Source organism: Danio rerio, chromosome 10, assembly GCF_052040795.2.
Source record: "Danio rerio strain M-AB ecotype USA chromosome 10, GRCz13ab, whole genome shotgun sequence".
NCBI classification, from domain to species: Eukaryota; Metazoa; Chordata; class Actinopteri; order Cypriniformes; family Danionidae; genus Danio; species Danio rerio.
The window spans coordinates 31,600,089-31,615,819 of NC_141030.1; the positions used below are offsets into that span (position 1 = coordinate 31,600,089).

Sequence of the window (15,731 nt, forward strand, 5' to 3'; positions counted from 1 at the left end):
GAGAGAACACCCCCGTGACAGTTTCTGTACTTTTATTTTGGAGTGTAGATTGCATATTAGTTTTATTTATAATTTTGAGAAAAAAAAATCTATTTACATAAATATTTAGATACATTTTAATATTTTCCCCAGAGTTTGTAATCTAGTCTATAGGTTACTACTGTAAGAAAATGTCAGCATTCGGTACATACTTTTATTATTATCTTCGCTTGAAATGATCCGATCTAAATCCGTTTATGTGAAATAAGCATGTTCCCGAGCAGGGGTCTGTTCTTCGCACGTGAATTACTCAGGTAGCTGGATCTGGTTACTGATGATTTGACACAATCCAGGATCCTTTCATTCTTCAAAGCTCATCTGAGAGTTGTTGTCATAGCAACAGGTCTGGTAGCTTAAACCTGCTGGGGAGCATGCTCATTTCATATAAACAGGATTAGATCGGCTCATTTTAAGCAAAGATAATACTGAAAGTATGTACAGAATGCTGATATTTTCTTACAGTAGTAGTTATATACACTTGGGAAAATAATAAATATATATATTTTAACTATATTTATAAGTTTACAAACATATATTAATAAAACTTATGCAATCTGCACTACGAAATAAAAGTACAAAGACTGGTTCAAAGAGAAAAGTTATTGATATGAACTTTTTAGACACAAACATGTAGAATCGCTTTAGTACAATTTGTGTATGATAATAGACATGCACAATATGCAACTTTTTTAAAAGAAATAATAATTTATGCAGTGGTGAACATGTTTTGACGGTTAATATAACAGTGATTTGATGCTTCACAAATGTTGCAGACACCTTTAACAATATCTAAATGCTTTTCATTCATTCATTTTCTTTTCGGCTATCCCCTTTATCAATCTAGGGTCGCCACAGTGGAATGAACCGCCAATTATATGTTTTACGCAGCGGATGGCATTTCAGCTGCAACCCATCACTAGGAAATCTAAATGATTTTGTGATGCAAAATTTATTTAAACATCCAGTTATTCTTTACACCGATTAAGAAATCGACTACCGTATCATATTTAACAAACCATTTACTTTAAATTTCATGTCATTATGCTGCTGTGCTGTCAGCCAACCATTGCATTGCAGTTCATGATTTCAAGGATTGATAGATCTGTCCTTCACAACACACACAGCAATCTTAGATTAGTTCATCCAGACATTTTAATCTGATTCACAAACTTGTTTAAAGAACCAAATTAGCCAGAGATCAGTTATCAAGATCCAGAATCTGTAAAATTAGCTTAGATCATTTAAGCGAGGTTCGAAGAACGGACCCCTGGTTTGAGCTACCAGAACTGTTTCTATGACAACAACTCTTGGATGAATTTTGAGGAACGCAACGATCCTGGAACATGCCAATTCCAGCTAATTGAGTAATCCACGTACGAAGAACAGACCCCAGGATAGTGATTGTGCTGCTCTGATATTGAGTGACGTTACCAGCTATTAGCCCGGCAGGTATTCACCTAAATTGGTTCAAATCAACAACTAGTAAAACTCTTTATATTAGGAAAATAAGCCCAAAACTAATTTTGTTTTAAAACCATAACTGCCGAATGGCAGGAACCTGCAAGAAGAAACCTAGCTTGCTTTTTCAGACCGATATTGACAACATGTTTCAAAACATTCCAATCAAGTTGTCAGATATGTCTGCAGAAATTCACAGCACTGTCAATCAAGAAACCCCACATTAGGTTTTGTAAATGAGTACAAATTTAGTGCAACTTAATCCACCAGATTCAGATATTTGTAGAGCTTGACTTGAAGTGTATTCTCAGGCTTTTTAGAAAAGCAAAGGCCTGACTTTTCCCAATCTCTCTCGATCTCCCTCTCACTGACGAGAAGCCGAGAGAATGTGAATGGGGCTTAGGTATAGAAAGAAAGAGGGCAGGAAATACCACTAGTTGGGTTTTCTGCACTTGTCGGCTGTACTGAATGTTCCAGAGCAGCTCTCCTCTCAGCTGGAGTCTGTCGGTGTGAAGACTGGCTTGGAAACAGAGTTGATCAGGATCCTGTGGAAGACTGGAACCCTCCAGAATCCTAATGGAACACGATAGAGCAGAATGAGAAAGAGAACGGAATGCCACTGATAGGCGGAAGTGAAATAAATATTTTACGCTGTGCCTCTCGGCCAGAACAAATATTGATGAGGAAATGCCAGAGCCATCAATAACCACTTTCCCTCAACGGAGTCATTTAGCTTGACCCTGCGAATCTAAGCCATTTCATCCTCTGTAATAACAAGATTACGTCTCAAAGCACAAACACTATAATCTAATCTTTTCCATGAATTTTAAGTGTGAGAATGAGAAGTATGATTTGTTTCCAAATTGTTTGTTGAATCTGCCGCTCTTGGCAGCACCATTTCATGAAAAATAATCACGGGCAGGTCTGACCTCTTATTCTTTCAAAGCTCTGACAGGAAAAACATCATTACCTCCACCTTCAAGGCCAATTGATGTCTCGCTCCTCAAGCGACATTATACACCATATGAGAGCTCTGAATTAAATTCTCGCTGTCAAGCTGCACAATGCTCTGGTTTAAAGCAGCCAGGCTGAATCAGCTCAAAGCTGCTTTTCATAATGGCACCGTCTATTTATGTCAGGATTAATTATTTACATTTTGCATGAACCTGATGATTTCCCTCATTTACACTCAGTCAGCTGTGTTAGCTGGGTGAAGGAAACGGGGGCAGTGTAAACACTGCTAATAAATTAAGCTCAATTCCTCTGCCACATCGCATTTGCACCCATTTGCCTCTGATTGTGCTTGTTTACGTTCCATCTGCTTGAAAAGGAGTAGCAGGGAGCGCAGGAAACTCATTCAGTGGCAAATCGTTAGAACTAATGAATTCCATTTCAATGCCCAATGTACCCCCTTCTATCTCCTTCTCTTTTCCAAAAAGAAACCACTTTTATGACTACTCCAATATAACACCCCCAAAAATATGCCATTACATTTATGCCCAAACAAAAAAATACACTGGCATCAATAATTTAGCATGCAGTTAATTTACAGGAAGTGGGTGACTTATTGTGGTGTTAGAACATTAAAAAAGATCTTTAGATTTTCAGGCTGTCATAAAAACATGAGGCAGTGGATTAAAAGGAATAATGAGTGGTAATTATGTTTAGTTTTTTGAACAGATCATTGTTTTGCTTTATAAGTCCTCAGGGGAAATAGGAATTAATTTTGTTTTGCTTGTGTTTTTATTTTTATTTATTTATTTTTGCATTTCGCAAAATGTTGCCAACTCCTACCTTAAAATAGCATTTTTCCATGTTTTGAGATTCATGTTTTTATTTCTTATTTTTGCCAGTTATTTATACTTTTAAATTGCATTATGGGACCTTGACCTTTCTTAAACTATTTTTAACCATGACAAGTTTAAAAAAGTGACTTTATTTGACATTTTCAAGAGTTTATAGTAATAATTTTAGGGCTGCATGATTAACTGAAAAAAAGATCCTGATTTCCATTTGACCCCCTATAATGTTGTATTTAATGCAAGAGGGAATCTGATGATGACAAATGTCTGATTTTATTAGTGTACAAAAAATGCTTTGTCAATGACAAATGACAAGCATATGTCTCACACACAATCATTCAACTTTAGAATCATGAATACTTGTATTCTGATGTCATCACTTTACTGTGCATTAACAACCAGGAAAAGTTTAAAGACTATTCAATTCCACTATTCAAAGTCTATACAAAATCAAATAATTTAACTAACAGTAGACCCACACATACTGTAGGCTTAATATTATTATTGTTGTTTTACTATATTTTTAAGAAATAACAATCATATTAGCTTGCTTATATTAAACTTTATTTTACATCAGAATCCCGAGAAAATTGTGATTTTTATTTTAACCAAAAAAAAAAAAAAGATTCTTAATTTAGCCAGAATCGTGCAGCCCATATCTGCGTTGTTGTAGTAAATTACGGTATAAAAACCTTGTAATTTACTTCCAGTGCATTTTCTGTTATTTTACAGACTTATTTCAATATAAATTTCTTATATAATGTCATTTCAAAGTAATAAAATATCAATTTAAGTGACTTTGTTAAACTCTAAAGTTAAATTTTCAACAATGAAAAGTTGAGAGATCAAGGTTCCATTAAGCAATTCACAACCGTAAACAAACAGAAATTCTTCTTGTGAATCACAAAATACAGAAACTGTTAGATGTTTTTACAGAGTACCACAGTTTCAGCTAAAACAAAAAACCCTCTTCTATGTTTTACTCAAGACAAAAGGTCACCTATAACTTGATCACCACTTGGTGGATTAAACTATTAGCAAATGTAAATATTGGGGTGAACTATCCCTTTAAATTATTGGTTAAAATGTAATTATCTATCAGACCAAAATGATTAACATTTTTACAATCTCATATTGGCTAAATATATTTCAGAAATCTCCAGCATCTCTGCTTATCCTTCACTACGACTGTTTGTCACAAGTGGAAATCTCACATTTACAGAGGCCCGCACAGCTCATTTTCACCCACGCGCACTCACACACACAAACATACATCCACACATGCAAACCATTCTCAGATTATTCACACATTAAACAAACAAACACATGGACAGAAAGCAGACTCGCACGCGCCATCAGTGGAATAACCATAATTAGCTTTCAAATGCAGCTGATTAGAGTCATGAAACTGAAAAGGCTTTGCGGAGAAAAAAGCAATCTCCTAATCAACCATGAAAATCACGTCTTTCAAGTGCAGTTTAAGCTTATCTGATTTTTCAAACCCAGACAAAACGGCTCACTTCATCTGAACAGCAGAATCTATATGTGGGTCGGCGCTTGAGATGTCAGCATGAGTTTCCGAGAAGCGAATATAACAGTATTGATTGGCAGAAGACAACACATAGGAAGAAGGCCCTTAAACAAGAGCATAACAGCATGAAGAGTTCAACCGCTACACGCTGAGGTCAAAACCCAAACCGGCTAGAAAGGAAAAGGAAAAGAGGAGACAAAGGGAAGGCCATAAATGAAGCACAAAGATGTTTTGACAGGGCTAATCAGCGCCAAGCCAAGAGTTCACATTTGTCACGAAAATGAACTCCTCAGACTGTTTTACACAGGAAACCTAGGGGTAGCGAGGAGCTTTCTCAGATAGATATGCCTCTAAATCTTTCAACACGTTTACTTTGGCCAAGAACCTAATGTGATCCTCTGCTGTCCGACCGTAAAAGTAGTAAGACCTAGCATGTCTGTCTACTGCATTAAATGTTCACGTTTGCATTACAATTAGTTACACAAGCTCTATTCCATGAGATTAGTAGAGTTTGTTATGATAATGTTATTAATTTGGTTTTATAGCATGATTAAAACAAAAACAGCATACCAAAACTAAATCAATTTGTATGATGGATTGAGATTTCGCCAACTGAACAATCAACAAACCAGTGAAATGGTCAAAACCATTTACCAAAACAATGTTGATTTCCTAGCATTAGAGATTTTTTTCATATCAGTTGCCATCTAAAATTATCACAACAAAAGTCAAATCTTCATATCTATCAATTTTAAAGAATATAATTCTTTATATCTATCAATTTTCAGCATGCCAATCCTTTTGCAGTTGATTTAACACATTTTGTAAAATGTTTTAGCTGTATGACAACATAAATAAAAATAAATAAACAAACAAAAGACCAATCTTAATAATTTCCAGCATTTACTGTTCAAGTTTTCAACAACCAAAAGCATTACCCTACAAGTTATTGTATATTTTTTGTTCAACATCAAAAAATAAAGTAAAACAGGTTTGGAACAAGTAAATGGTGACAGAATTTTCAATTTTGGATAAACTGTCCTTTAAATCGTGAGTATGGTGAATTTATGGTGAAATATCTTTTAATGTATTTTATTTAGGAATGCTAATGATTACTTGATCAACTGATTGTCAATAATTCTTCAATCAATAGACCTTATCGATGACTGATTAGGCATGGACATTTAAAGTTTAAGGTTTGATTTGTGCTTTGAGACACGTCCACGACTTTACGCATTATAATTAAGAGTGTGCAGTTTACCTTATTATGGACTCACTCTTTTGACACTCCATATTCTGGGACGCATAAAACCCTGTCATGTGCAGATCTCAGTTACATCCGCGATTGTTTCAATCAATTTTATCTGACAGACTAACAGGAATAGGCCTATTCAGAGTCTTATTTTAAAAATCACGCATCACGGCGAGACGTGAAGAGTACCTCAATTCACACGAGTTTCTGACTTCTCTAATCCCTGTGACTCAGTTCGTCTTCGAAGGTAATCTAAGAATACTATCAGTGCTGCCAATAGTTTGTAAAGACTGTCCTGCTCTTACATACTGCTTGATTAAACTGATTAAATTGAAACCGTGAAAAAAAGTGTAATGGACAGGCCTTAGTGGACTAGCTTAGAAGAGCTTAACCTCAGATGTTATTTGATGTTCTTTTTAATCTTGTAGATAAGTGACCAACAAAAACTACATTTAAATTAAGATACAAATGATACCAAACCAAATTCACTTCAAAAAGATACATTTTCAAAGAAAAATACATAAAGTGTATATATTTTTTTCGTGCCCGTCTTACACAGCTCTGTGGAAAATAATGATTTAATTAATTATCCATTGTTGTATGTAGAAGCCAGGGGAAGATTGTGGTAAGATCTGAAAACGTGGTAAAAAAAAATACTTTTTAAAACTGTCGGTTGGGTTTAGGAAAGTGGGTGTGCGCTGGTCAATCGTTGCTTTGGAAAACCCTATTGGTTGGGTTTAGGGAAGGAGGAGGATGGGTCAGTCGAACGGCCAGTCAGTTAATCTTTCAGTTAGTCAGTCAGTCGACAGCAGGCTCTGGTAGATTTATACAAGAACAGCAGGAGCGAATTGCACTCGCAAGAGAAATTTAAGATCTCAAAAGCGTACACAGAGGCCTCTGGTGGATTCGCGAAAACAAAAACTGCAACTAAAAAAAGGTAGTGCCAGGAACGCATTTGGCACTCTCTAGAAATGTATTTGAGGTATATAACGTTTTCAGAATAAGCCTGGGTTGTCTATATTGTTATGAATGAACAACAACAGTGGAGTAAAGGACCATATATATATATATATATATATATATATATATATATATATATATGTGTGTGTGTGTGTGTGTGTGTGTGTGTGTGTGTGTATGTGTGTGTGTGTGTGTGTGTGTGTGTGTGCTATTGTATTTTTTTACTATGTAACTACTAGACTGGCCTAAAAATAATACAGCATTTTAAGTCATTTTCAACTGTCCTATTAAACTAGGATTTCAAGAACATTGTAATCTGTAATATACTGCAATTATACTTTTAAAAACATCATTGTAAAAAAAAAAGTGAGGAAAGGTTCGCACACGTTCAAGAGCTTGAGCTTTGATCCAAAGCCAATGTACAGCCAGACAGAATCCCATATATAATTCATCACAGAAGCGAGAGGTGAAACACACACAGAGAAACAATGAAAAAGAGAGCGAGAGCACTTGAGTCCAACGCTGCCTTGCTATGCTGGCTCGGTCTACAGCTCCATTATTAGCTGATAGCTGTCAGGTCATCAGATGCTGCCGCCCCACGCATGAGCATCAAAGCAAGGCTCAAAACAGCCTTCATTCAAACCACCGCAATATCACAGCGGTCATTACAGAGGTTAAGGGGGACTTCACACGCAGGGGACTGTATGGCTGTTCAAAACACGACAGCTACAAGTGCAAATAGGATGAGGCTACTCTGCTTTCACAAGACTGAATTGCCCACAATCAGATCTATAACAGACCTTAAAATATAGCAAAATTTATTAGAATGACTCAAATAAGATTTTTCTTGGATCGTATGTGATCAATCAATAAAGATTATTAAAAGGAGGCACAACATTTTGACAGAAAGAGAATACAAATGTAATCAGAATCTGATTTCATTAATGCTGAAAAATACTAATCACATACAATTACATAAAAATGGAATGTATTGTCAGTGCTCTATTAGTCTACATTTGAATAAGCAGGACATGCATTTACAATGTATTTGCAGCACTGAACATGCTCCCAGACTATCTTGGAAGAACAAACTCCTTGACCCACGCATATGTTAATATGCAGCCTATTTTTTGATTACCTGAGTGGCGCATAATGTGTTCTTATTGAAGTGTCACTCATCTGACGTAACTTATCGTAAAGAACAATAAAAAAACTAAACATGCTACAGATTTACTGCAATGGTGTCATTAGGCGTTGCAGACATGGTATCGGTTGTTGTGAACTATGCCAAATTACATGAGAAGAAACGATTGAGTCTTGTGTCACGACGACTAGTTGTCGTTTACAAACCCCCACGACATCCTTCGTCAAGGAAATCATGCCAAAATATTGCTAAAATTATGTGATTTGACCAGGGCTTTAGATAGAATAACTAAAAATAAATGTTGAACTGTATGATAGTCAAATTAATAACTCAAATTCAGGAATTTTGAAAAACAAAAAACGAATGCCATACACTCCTACAATAACAAAGGTTACTGCATTAACCAACATTAAGTGACAACTACATTTGTTATAGTATTTATTATTAATTGTTCATATACAGTGTTCATTAATGCATAGTAAAAAAAGAAGGAACTAGTTGGCTTTACTTTAAAAAAAGTGAGTAAACCTGTTGCGTTAAAATGATTGAGTAAATGAACTATGCATATTGAAAAAAAAATTAAGTCAACTTAACAGGTTCATGTTGCAATGGGTTTACTCACTTTAAGTACAGTCAACTTGTCGCTATTAAGGTAAATGGTTTACTCACTTAAAAAAAATAAGTAACTCATTCATTTTCATTAGGCTTAGTCCCTTATTTTTTCAGGGGTCATCACAGCGGAATGAACCGCCAACTATTCTAGCATATGTTTAACGCAGCTGATGGCCTTCAAGCCACAACCAAGTACTGGGAAACAACCATACACTCTCACATTTACACCCAACAGCAATTTTAGTTTATTCAATACACCTATATTGCATGTCTTTGGACTGTGGGGGAAACCAGATCACCCTGAGGAAACCCATACAAACTCCACACAGAAACGCCAACTGGCCAGGCCCGGATTGGCTAATCGGGAGGACCGGGAGAATTCCCGGTGGGCCGGTCTGTTTTTTGGCCGCGAGGGCCGGTGTTCCTAGCTCCAGAATCTGTTGCTCTCAGCAGTCACACTTTTTAAAAATAATTTATTTATTTACTTGACCACAGCCTTCTTATTCATTATTTTACCGCAGCTCTGCTCTTTTTATCTATTTTCTCGTAGCCTCGTGAGCAAGATGCAGCCTGCAGGTTAATGATGATATTAAGTCAGATGAGTCACCTTTCAATGTACAGCTGTTGTGGTACAGTGGTTAGCATGCTAGGTTATGACGCCACCATCCCGGGTTCGGACCTCGTTTGAGGGATAATTTTTTTTTTTTCATTTTTATTGTTAAGACATATAATACTGTAAGGGTTGTTGAACATTTGAAGTTCTAAAACAGCTGTTTTCTAAAAAAAAAGACGTGATAGTGTAATTAGAAACTGAATTGAAAATGACCTTATTTTAATGTAGTCAGTGGTGAACTGAGGTGGGCCGGTCTAAAGCTTGAAACTCCAGGGCTGAAAAAGAGTCCCACTCCGGCCCTACAACTGGCCCAGCTGGCACTTGAACTAGCAACCTTCGTGCTGTGAAGCGACTGAGCCACCGTACTACCCAAGAAAAATAACTGAATGATTTTTTACTGTGTAGTAGTTCATGCCAGCTCAGGTTCATTAGGCTATTTACTAATACATTATTAAATCTATTCAGAAATATTAACGAATATTAATATGTGAATGAACTCTTACTGTAGAGTAAAAGCCAAAACAACATCAGCATAGTCATAGATAGACAACAGGCAAAAGAATTAATTAAATAATAAAAGTAATCCATTAAGAATACATCAATTGGTAATGAACGGAAACAACACAATATACTGTTTAGCATAAAATCAAATATAATGAGATGGAAAGAAGTGTTTATTAAAATGCTTTTTACATTTACAAACACATCACTTAGAAATCCAGTGGCCCCGAAAAAGCATTCCAATCTCATTGCATTAAATAAACCACTTATTTTAAAGAAATATACACAAGCAACCTTCCAAGCAAAACAGGTTATCTAATGCAACGAAATTCAATTAAGAGTCCAAATGCTTTTATGGCCCATGTGTACATATCATTTAATGGCCTATTTGGCTTAGTACACTCATTTTGACTATTACTTTCTTGGGAAACAATTCAGAAGGACCAAAAAAGTAACATTCAGCATTTCTTGAGCTGTAAAAAGATGCACCACATTCACTAGGATTTTCTCTGGAGAAAAATCGCAGTGGAAAACAAACGACCAACATTTTATGACAATCTTATTCGGTCTCTACCCGTGTTGACAAGAAAAATAGGAATGTTCAGGAGAAGATGAAGACAAGCTCTCGAACACAAACAACCCCTCAGAGCATCTTTACACAGCATTGTCACAGCAAGTTAAAAAGAGGAAACATGAGACACGGATACAAGCAGAGAGCCGCGAACAGAAGAGAGATGAAGGAAGAGATATGCTGTATTTAATGAGTCGGAGAAAGGCAGAATGAGTGAGCCTACGGACAAATACACCTTCATCTGTCTGGCCGTCCAGTTCCAGAAAAAGCTCAGAGAATGCTCAATGAAGAGGAGATGTGGCCTGTACTGGATGGGAATTTAAACAACCTGCTGTGATATAAAATTTAGAGCTGCGGAAATGTGAAGCAGGCCATTTCATCTCCTCCTTCCCTACTGTGAAGAGGCAGAAGCTGATTCATGTAAGCTGATTATTATTGATTATGTAGCAGGGCGCAGGGATAATTGTAACACTTGTGGTTGGCGCTCATTTATTCAGAAAATGTTTGGCCTAAAGCTTTCAAAAAATCACCTCAAACATTTTTGACGCACTGAATTAATCAAGCCAGATATAATTAAACTAAAAGAGGACAAATAACAGAACAGCCGTGCTGAGAAAGCATAGCTGGCAAGATATAAATGTGCTAGTAACGGAATAAAAACTTGATGCATACTAATGTCATTCAATAAAACATCCTTAATCACTAAATGTCAAACAAGCTGAAATTGATAATATTTGTTTTTTTTATCAAGAACACCTATGAAATAAAGAGTGAAGTATATTTGGAGTACACTTCTTGCTTGCATAATAAATAGCATTGGGACTTTAGTTTGATTAACACCCAAACAGAACTAAAGGTGTAATGGATCACGGTTGATCAGTGATTCGTAAAGATCCCAACCCACAGTTTGGAACATATGATGTGCGGATTAATACATATATATATATATATATATATATATATATATATATATATATATATATATATATATATATATATATATATAATATATATATATTAGTGATGTCAATCGATTTTAAAAATTAACTAATTAAATCACACCTTTTTTTTGAAAATTAATGGCAATTAATCACATTTAAAAGACTGAAATTTGTAATTTTGGCTATTCAAATGTAAAATTAATGTAAACGCAAGACAAAAAAACTATTTAAATTCAAAATATAATTGTTTATTAGAATTTTTGTTTAACTTGTAACACAGATTTCTTCATGTAAACAACAAACCCACAATAAACCATCAAGATCCTGGCTTGACAGCCATATTTATTAAAAAAAATCGATGCCAATAAAGAAAAAAATTATTTCCAAGTTGGATTCTAAGTGGACTTTAAAAAAAAATGTCAAAATACAGGCACTGCAAATATGGAAAATGGAAAACTATAATAACAATAAAGTATTGAATACAAACAATTGTACTCATTGTAAATTTGTATTGCTGTGAGTTAAGAACGTTAATTATAAAGTAGAAACAAAAAGGTCCTCTTTTACATTCAGTCAGATGCCAAGACAGTACAGTCTGTTGACATTATCGGGGAACAATGTGGGCCTTTTCTTTTGACTGATGTGAGCTGAGAGTGCAACGAAATCTCACGGCAATTCGTAACTTTTTGATTTAGTGGCTACAGACGTTTATGCAGGTTTGTTGCTAAAAAACGCATACGCGCGGGTGCGCACAGACAGACACACACACACACCGCGCGCAGGACAGGGCAGGCGTAACGACACCCTTCAGATTCAACACGCATGATCACGTTCATCAAATTTGCTTCAACTAAGCGTTCTAAAGTATGGCTGTATTTCACAAGGATTCTGACACAACGCAAAGCAGACACTTGCGTGTAAGGAGGAAACACGTCAAACTTAATGACACATTTGAGGGCTCACGCTGAAAGGCAGAGGAATGCGCTGTCTGACATGACACCAATACTCCGATTTTAATATGATTAAGATAATACTCTTATTAAGAGTCTACCATGTAAGCAGTGATTTTTGTCTACCTTAAAGAAACACGAGTCACGAAATGCGGAGGTTTTTCTTTCCGTTCGCCATGCGGTATCAAATTCCATTAAAACAGAAGTAAAAGTTAAAAACGAAACACGCGAAATTGCATGAAACTCTGAAGAAAACTCTGGAGAGCCTGTTGATGCGACATTGACTGTTTTATACTGAAACTTGCCTTCAAAAAGCACTTCCTTGGCCTTATCCATATTTCTTTGCATGTTAAACACACGGCGGCCACAATAGGAAACAAAAAACAGCAACTGCGTTAATTGCGTCTTTTCCGATATATATGCAGCCGATACTTTTTTTATAAACGTTCCATGATTCTGGAAAAAACATTGTGCAAATCTGAGAGTGCTTCATGCAGGCAGGCGATCCTCATTAGTAAATCGCTTTGGATAAAACAAATATAATTTTTAGTTTATCAAACTGTCTATATACCACAGCATATTTTCAAACAGTTTATTAAATAATTCAGTCAAGTTGAAAGTGCTCCAAACAGATTGAGGAAATACAGAACACATGGCGTGACTGAAGAGGGTCCACAGATTGCTGGGATTCACACCGAATTTGAGCAGGATTATTAAATTCTGTTTGTCGAGACTCATTTAATTGAGATTTAAAAATGGGGGTGAATGTGTATGTGTACATAAGGGAATGAAAGCAAGAGAAGGAGAGTGAGGGCCAAAAAAATCCTTCAGCATCCCCATTAAAAATCAGTGTGTGATTATGGAAATGAACACCACTTATAGATTGCAGTACAGTGCATTGATTTTCTGATGGTCGTCTGACTAATCCAAGACAAACTCTGTCTGTGCCAAGACAAGCAAACCAGCAGAACCCCTGCTTTCAGCTCAAAACCCAAAGCTACTGCACTTTGGAGTGGCAATAATGCACTATTCTCATTCCAATCATGTTTTGTGCCATACTGTATAATCCAATCCCACAGCCTACTCACATTTGCATTTATTTTCTTGGCAGACAATTACCAGAGCAACCTGCATATGTAATGCTGCAAAAAGTGCATATGTTATCATAATTAAGGATATAAATAAAGACAATCAAAGAGCAAGTGCAAGTGTCTGTAAGAATAAAGCAAAGCTGCTTTGTACGAAATGCATCATATTGTTCATTATGGTTTAGTTTAACCTGATATGTAATGGCAAACCACCTCAGACCTGCAAAACAGCCTAGAAATGAACTATTTTAACATTTAAGAAACAATGGTGCTCCGTTTGCACACAGAGGTTTAAATGATTAAGTTCCCAGAAAGATCATTTAACTAAAACTCAAACTTCAGAAGTGGTGGAACAGATCTGACTTCAGAATCTTACATTTGGTTTACTGTATTAAAATCAAAAGATGTATACGTCTTGTTTTTCTTCTGAGGTAAATGTAATGCAATAATAAATGGAACATAATTGAGTTTAAAATGTGAAGTCTGCTTCAAAGAAGAAAATTATTTCAAACAACATGATTTCAAACAACATGTTTGATTCTAGTTGCACTAATCTTAAAATGCATGAGGGACACAGTGAGGAACAACTATTATTAATATTACTAAACAAAAATTAACTATAACTACTACAAATAAAATAAAAACTTGGCTATCATAGTTAAATCATGTTAACCACAAATGTACCACATTTTGCAGCTTAAGTGGATAGTTCCCTTCAAAAAATATATTTCTGTCATCATTTACTCAATCTTGTTCCAAAGCAGTTCATGTCATTTTAATCTCCTGAACACAAAAAAAGAACTTTTAAAGAAGACTGATGCAAATGCACTAACCCAAAAAAACACAATAATTGAGGTAAAGTTGGTTTTATCTTCGCACATTGCTTCAATGACAACTTGTGACATGCTCCCTATGGTGTTTACTATGTTATTTTGAATATTTAGTCTAAAATCGGATGTAATTATGACTTCTAAACAACATCAGCACTATTTATTTGACTGTAAACAATGTTGCACTTCGATAGTCATTGGCTGCCTTAATGTTTTGACTATTTTTACATCGCAAAGACTGCTTTTATGGAACTAGGCTGTATTAATAGGAAGAAAGTCTGAATCTGTGAATATAAAACCAACTTTACCTCAATAACAGAATATTATAAATCACAAATATTCCTCATTTGTTTCATTGTAGCTTACCAATGTAGCCTAAATTTGAAAATACGAGCATATGTAAAACTTTAAAAAAAAATAAGCATAACTGTTTAAATATCCTTGCGGCGTATGATTCATAAAGTATAATAATATGAAAAAAATATATGGTATTATATGATCCTGTTAGAGTTCAGGTCTAAAATGCGCCAGTTTTATGCTATAGCTTATGACGTAGTACACAAAATAGGCTGGATTTCTATATCATTTGCTAATTTATTTAAAGAAAAAAAAGCACAAACAGCTTTCAAATGTTTCAGAAATTTGCGTTGATCAAAAAGAAGCATTACCTAAACCCCAAATCCTGTTGTTGGCCTTAGTGTGAATTAATATTGTCCGGTGTCAAAACAGCGTTTCAATGCTGTTGGCCTTAGCACACATATTGACGGGTGAACAGCGTCACCCAGTGGTGAACTGCGTCATTGAGTGGAATCTGCTCATCTGGCAGATTCCGATCAAAAATTCATGTCGAATCCGTTTCTTAAACCCCACGGCTCATCTTTAATTCAAAACCCACCTGCTTGGTTTTACCTTACATTCCTGTCTGAGGTGCTCCTACAAATCTTCAGCAAGTAATCTAAATACTGAAATATTCAGGAGAAGCTCGTGCTCGACCAGGTTTTACTTCCGCTGACATGCGCAGGTGAACATGAAATCTATTAAAACTCTTATGCGGTTTGGGATTGGAAGACATTTTGATTTTAGATCTGACTTCATAGACTTTTTAAACATTTGATTTTAGAGTAGACTCTTCTCTTGAACCAACTAAGGATCCTAGCAACAACAAAAAAAGTAATCAATCAATTAACAAACAAATAGCTGGTTTGCTAACCTCGCATCTCCTCATATTTTAATGTTATTATTATTATTATTTTATTCCTATTTCTTAATTAATAATAATTGCTAGTTTTCTTATGTTCTTATGCTTTGTATTGTGGTTATAATTTTTTTAATAATAATACGGGCGACATGGTGGCTCAGTGGTTAGCACTGTCGTCTCACATCAAGAAGGTCGCTGGTTCGACTCCCGGCTGGGTCAGCTGGCATTTCTGTGTGGAGTT

General features: G+C 35.6%; 1 protein-coding gene across 3 annotated transcripts in view; it reads right to left on the bottom strand.

Moving 5' to 3' along the window:
• auts2a (activator of transcription and developmental regulator AUTS2 a) overlaps positions 1-15,127 on the bottom strand; it is a 760,542-nt gene extending 745,415 nt beyond the window's left edge. For 2 of the 3 annotated variants that reach the window (XM_087270816.1, XM_087270820.1), the window contains exon 1: positions 14,961-15,127. The gene's annotated coding sequence lies outside the window, so the exon portion shown is untranslated. Of the gene's footprint in view, positions 1-1,928; positions 2,071-14,960 lie in introns of all 3 variants that reach the window. The other variant, XM_087270814.1, reaches the window with a different exon arrangement.
• Between the last annotated feature and the right edge of the window lie 604 nt (positions 15,128-15,731).